Genomic DNA, 6,419 nt, shown 5'->3' with positions numbered 1-6,419 from the left:
GTTAGAAACCTAATCCCCAAACGTTAGAATTCGTAACCCTTAAACGTAAGAAAATTAACCTCCAAACGTAAGAATTACTAGCCCCAAACGTAAGAATTCCTAACCCCCAAACGTAAGAGAACTAACCCTTAAACGTAGGAATTCCTAACCCACAAACGTATGAAAGCTAATCCTCAAAGGTAAGAATTCGTAACCCTAAAACGTAAGAAAACTAACCCCAAAACGTAAGAATTTCTAACCCCCAAACGTAAGAAAACTAACCCTTAAACGTAAGAATTCCTAACACCCAAACGTAAGAAAACTAACGCCCAAACATAAGAAATTCTAACCCCCAAACGTTAGAATTCCTAAGCCCCAAACGTAAGAAAACTAACCCCCATACGTAACAATTCCTAACCCACAAAGGTAAGAAAGCTAATCCCCAAACGTAAGAATACCTTGCCCCAAACATAAGAAAACTAACCCCATAACATAGGAATCCCTAACCCCCAAACGTAAGAAAACTAACCCCCAAAAGTAAGAAATCTAACCCACAAACGTTAGAATTCCTAACGAAAGAATTCCTAACCCCCAAACGTAAGAAAACTAACCCCCATACGTAACAGTTCCTCACCCACAAACGTAAAAAAGCTAATCCCTGAACAAAAGAATTCCTAACCCCCAAAAGTAAGAATTCCTAACACCCAAACGTAAGAATTCTTAAGCCCCAAACGTAAGAAAACTAACCCCCATACGTACGAATTCCTAACCCACAAAGGTAAGAAAGCTAATCCCCAAACGTAAGAATTGGTAACCCTTAAACGTAAGAAAATTAACCTCCAAACGTAAGAATTCCTAGCCCCAAACATAAGAAAACTGACCCAAAAAGGTAAGAATTCCTAACCCCCAAACGTAAGAAAACTAACCCCCAAAATTAAGAAATCAAACCCCCAAACGTAAGAAAAATAACCCCAGAAAGTAAGAAATCTAACCCCCAAACGTAACAAAAGTAACCCCTAAACGTAAGAATTCCTAACTTCCAAAAGTAGGAAAACTAACCCCCAAACGCAAAAAAACTAAATACTAAACGTAAGAATTCCTAACCCTTAAACGTAAGAAAACTAACCACCAAACGTAAGAATTCCTGACCCCTAAACGTAAGAATTCTTAACCCTTAAACGTAAGAAAACTAACGCCCAAACGTAAGAATTTCTAGCCCCCAAACGTAAGAATTCCTCCCCCAAACGTAAAAAAAAAACCCCGAAACGTAACAATTCCTAACTACTAATCGCAAGAAAACTAATCCCCAAACGTAAGAATTACTAACCCCCAAACCTAAGAAGAATAATCACAAAACGGAAAAAAACTAACCCCCAAAACGTAACTAAAGTAACCCCCAAACGTCAGAATTCCTAACTTCCAAAAGTAAGAAAACTAACCCCCAAACGTAAGAAAACTAAATACTAAACGTAAGAATTCCTAAGCATTAAACGTAAAAAGACTAATCCCCAAACGTAAGAATTCCTTACGCCTAAACGTAAGAATTCTTAACCCTTAAACGTAAGAAAACTAACCCTTAAACGTAAGAATTCCTAACCCATAAACGAATGAAAGCTAATCCCCAAAGGTAAGAATTCGTAACCCCCAAACGTAAGAAAACTAACCCCTAAACGTAACAATTCCTAACATCCAAACGTTAGAAAACTAACACCCAAACGTACGAATTCCTAACCCACAAATGGCAAGACAGATAATCCCTAACCGTAAGAATTGGTAACCCTTAAACGTAAGAAAATTAACCCCCAAACGTAAAACTTCCTAGCCCCAAACATAAGAAAACTAAAACCAAAACATAACATTTCCTAACCCCCAAACGTAAGAAAACTAACATCCAAAAGTAAGAAATCTAACCCCCAAACGTAAGAAAAATAACCCCAAAAAGTAAGAAATCTAACCCCTAAACGTAACAAAAGTAACCCCCAAACGTAAAAATTCCTAACTTCTAAAAGTAGGAAAACTAACCCCCAAACGTAAGAAAACTTAATCCTAAACGTAAGAATTCCGAACCCCCAAACGGAAGAAAACTAACCCCCAAACGTAAGAATTCCCAACCCCCAAAAGTAAGAATTCCTAACACCCAAACGGAAGAATTCCTAACACCCAAACGTTAGAAAACTTACCCCTTAACGTAAGAATTCCTAACCCCCAAGCGTAAGAGATCTAACCCCCAAACGTAAGAATTAGTAACCCCCAAAAGTAAGAAAAATAACTCCAAAACGTAAGAAATCTAACTAACCAATTACTAACCCCCAAACGTAAGAAAAATAACCCCAAAAAGTAAGAAATCTAACCCCCAAACGTAACAAAAGTAGTCCACAAACGTAAGAATTCCTAACTTCTAAAAGTAGGAAAACTGACCCCAAAACGTAAGAAAACTAAATCCTAAACGTAACACTTCCTAAACCTTAAACAAAAGAAAACTAAACCCCAAACGTAAGAAAACCAACCCCCAAACGTAAGAATTCTTTACAGCTAAACGTAAGAATTCTTTACACCTAAACGTAAGAATTCTTAACCCTTAAAGGTAAGAAAACTAACGCCCAAACGTAAGAATTTCTAGCCCCCAAACGTAAGAATTCCTACCCCGAACGTAAACAAACTAACCCCCAATCCTAAGAATACCTAACTACTAATCGTAAGAAAACTAACCCCCAAACGTAAGAATTTCCAACCCCCAAACGTAAGAAAACTAACCCCCAAACGAAAGAATTCCTAACCCCCAAACGTAAGAATTCCCAACCCCCAAAAGTAAGAATTCCTATCACCCAAACGGAAGAATTCCTAACACCCAAACGTAAGAAAACTAACCCCTTAACGTAAGAATTCCTAACCCCCAAGCGTAAGAAATCTAACCCCCAAACGTAAGAATTAGTAACCCCCAAAGGTAAGAAAAATAACTCCAAAACGTAAGAAATCTAACTAACTAATTACTAACCCCCAAACGTAAGAAAAATAACCCCAAAATGTAAGAAATCTAACCCCCAAACGTCACAAAAATAACCCTCAAAACATAGGAATTCCTAACTTCCAAAAGTAGAAAAACTAACCCCTAAACGTAAGAAAATTAAATCCTAAACGTAAGGATTCCTAACCCTTAAACGTAAGAAAACTAACCCCCAAACGTAAGAATTCCTAACCCCTAAACGTAAGAATTCCTACCGCCAAACGTAAGAATTCCTAACTACTAAACGTAAGAAAACTAACCCCTAAACGTAAGAAATCTAACCCCCGAAACGTAAGTATTCCTAACCCACAAACACTAGAATTCTTAACCCCCAAACCTAAGAAAACTAACCCCGGAACGTAAGAATTCCTATCCCCCAAAAGTAAGAATTCCTAACACCCAAACGTAAGAATTCCTAAGACCCAAACTTAAGAAAACTAAACCCCCTAACGTAAGAATTCCTAACCCACAAACGTAAGAAATCTAATCCCCAAACGTTAGAATTCGTAACCCTTAAACGTAAGAAAATTAACCTTCAAACGTAAGAATTCCTAGCCCCAAACGTAAGAAAAACAACAAAACTAACCCTCACACGTAAAAAAACTAAACCCCTTAAAGTAAGAATTCCTAACCCACAAACGTAAGAAGACTAATCCCCAAAACGTGAGAATTCCTAACCCCCAAACGTAAAAAAATTAACTCTTAAACGTGAGAATTCTTAACACCCAAACGTAAGAAAACTAACCCCTAAACGTAAGAATTTTTAATCCACAAACGCATGAAAGCTAATCCCCAAAAGTAAGAATCCGTAACCCTTAAACGTAAGAAAACTAACCCCAAAACGTAAGAATTCCTAACCCCTAAACGTAAGAAAACTAAACCCTAAACGTAAGAATTCCTAACACCCAAACGTAAGAAAACTAACGCCCAAACATAACAATTTGAAACTCCCAAACATAAGATTTCGTAACCCTTAAACGTAAGAAAACTAACCCTAAAATAAAAAAAATCATAACCCCCAAACGTAAAAAAACTAACCCCTAAACGTAAGAATTCCTAACATCCAAACGTAAGAAAACTAACGCCCAAACATAAGAATTTCTAACCCCTAAACGTGAGAATTCTTAACACCCAAACGTAAGAAAACTAACCCATAAACGTTAGAATTCCTAACCCCCAAACGTAAGAGAACTAACGCCCAAACATAAGAATTTCTAACCCCCAAACGTAAGAGTTCCTAACCCCTAACGTAAGAAATCTAACCCTCAAACGTAAGAATTCCTAACCTCCAAACGTAAGAATAGTAACCCCCAAAAGTGAGAATTCCTACCTCCAAACGTAAGAAAACTAACCCCCAAACGTAACAATTCCTAACCCCCAAACGCAAGAATTCCTAACCCCCAAACGTAAGAAATATAAACTCCAAACGTAAGAATTCTTAACCCCGGAAGGTAAGAAAACTAACCCCCAAACATAAGAATTCATAGCCCTCAAACGTAAGAAAACTAACGCCCAAACGTAAGAATTCCTTACCCCCAATAGTAAGAATTCCTAACCCCCAAACGGAAGAAAACTAACCCCCAAAGGTAAGAATTCCTAACCCCCAAAGGTATGAAATCCTATTCCCAAACGTAAGAATTTCTAAACCCCAAACGTAACAAAACTAACCCCCAAACGTAAGAAAACTAAACCCCAACCGTAAGAATTCCTAACCCCCAAACGTAAGAAATCTAGCCCCGAAACGTAACAAATCTAATCCCCAATCGTAAGAATTCCTAACCCTGAAACCTAAGAAAACTAACCCCCAAAGGTAACAAAAGTAACCCCCAAACGTAAGAAATCTCACTCCCAAATCTAAGAATTACTAACCCCCAAACGTAACAATTCCTGACCCCAGAACGTCAGAAATCCAATCCCCCAAACTTAAGAATTCCTAACCTCCAGACGTAAGAAAAATAACCCCCCAACGTAAGAAAACTAACCCCCAAACTTTAGAATTCCTAACCCTTAAACGTAAGCAAACTAACCCCCAACCGTAATAATTCCTAACTTTCAAAAGAAGGAAAACTAACCCACAAACGTAGGAAAACTATCCTCCAAACGTAAGAATTCCTAACCCCCAAACGTAAGAAAAACTAACCCCCAAACGTAAGAAATCAAACCCTTAAACGTTAGAATTCTTAACCCTTAAACGTAAGAAAACTAACCCCCAAACGTAAGAATTCCTAACTCCAAACGTAAGAAAACTAACCCCCAAACATAAGAATTCCTAGCCCTCAAACGTAAGAAAACTAACGCCCAAACGTAAGAATTCCTTACCCCCAATAGTAAGAATTCCTACCCCAAGACGGAAGATTTCCTAACCACTAAACGTAAGAAAACTAGCCCCAAAAAGTAAGAAATCTAACCCCCAAACGTAAGAATTCCTTACCCCCAAACGTAAGAATTCCTAACCCCCAAACGGAAGAAAACTAACCCCCAAAGGTAAGAATTCCTAACCCCCAAAGGTATGAAATCCTATTCCCAAACGTAAGAATTTCTAAACCCCAAACGTAACAAAACTAACCCCCAAACGTAAGAAAACTAAACCCCAACCGTAAGAATTCCTAACCCCCAAACGTAAGAAATCTAGCCCCGAAACGTAACAAATCTAATCCCCAATCGTAAGAATTCCTAACCCTGAAACCTAAGAAAACTAACCCCCAAAGGTAACAAAAGTAACCCCCAAACGTAAGAAATCTCACTCCCAAACCTAAGAATTACTAACCCCCAAACGTAAGAAAACTATCCCCCAAACGTAAGAATTCCTAACCCCCAAAAGTAACAAATCTAATCCCGAAACGTAAGAATTTGTAACCCTTAAACGCAAGAAAATTAACCCACAAATGTAAGAATTCCTACCCCCAAAACGTAAGAAAACTAACCCCTAAACTAAAGTATTCCTATCCCCCAAACTTAAGAAAACTAACGCCCAAATGTAAGAATTTCTAACCCCCAAACGTAACAATTCCTGACCCCAAAACGTCAGAAATCCAATCCCCCAAACTTAAGAATTCCTAACCTCCAGACGTAAGAAAACTAACCCCCAACGTAAGAAAACTAACCCCCAAACTTTAGAATTCCTAACCCTTAAACGTAAGCAAACTAACCCCCAACCGTAATAATTCCTAACTTTCAAAAGTAGGAAAACTAACCCCCAAACGTAGGAAAACTATCCTCCAAACGTAAGAATTCCTAACCCCCAAACGTAAGAAAAACTAACCCCAAAACGTAAGAAATCAAACCCTTAAACGTTAGAATTCTTAACCCTTAAACGTAAGAAAACTAACCCCCAAACGTAAGAATTCCTAACTCCAAACGTAAGAAAACTAACGCCCAAACGAAAGAATTCCTAACCTTCAAACGGAAGAAAACTAACCCCCAAACGTAAGAATTC

The 6,419-nt window shown here is 38.0% G+C and overlaps 1 long non-coding RNA gene across 1 annotated transcript in view; it reads right to left on the bottom strand.

Annotated features, from left to right (window-relative positions):
• Positions 1-4,060: 4,060 nt before the first annotated feature.
• LOC146461963 (uncharacterized) overlaps positions 4,061-6,419 on the bottom strand; it is an 87,390-nt gene continuing 85,031 nt past the window's right edge. The window contains exon 3 of the long non-coding RNA XR_014857276.1: positions 4,061-4,106. This is a non-coding gene — a long non-coding RNA (uncharacterized LOC146461963). The remainder of the gene's footprint in view (positions 4,107-6,419) is intronic.

The sequence above is a fragment of the Pavona decussata genome, unplaced genomic scaffold (genome assembly GCF_977016875.1).
Source record: "Pavona decussata unplaced genomic scaffold, jaPavDecu1.1 SCAFFOLD_193, whole genome shotgun sequence".
NCBI lineage: Eukaryota > Metazoa > Cnidaria > Anthozoa > Scleractinia > Agariciidae > Pavona > Pavona decussata.
Note: the sequence above shows the minus strand (reverse complement) of the source record. Positions and strands in the feature narration are given on the sequence as shown.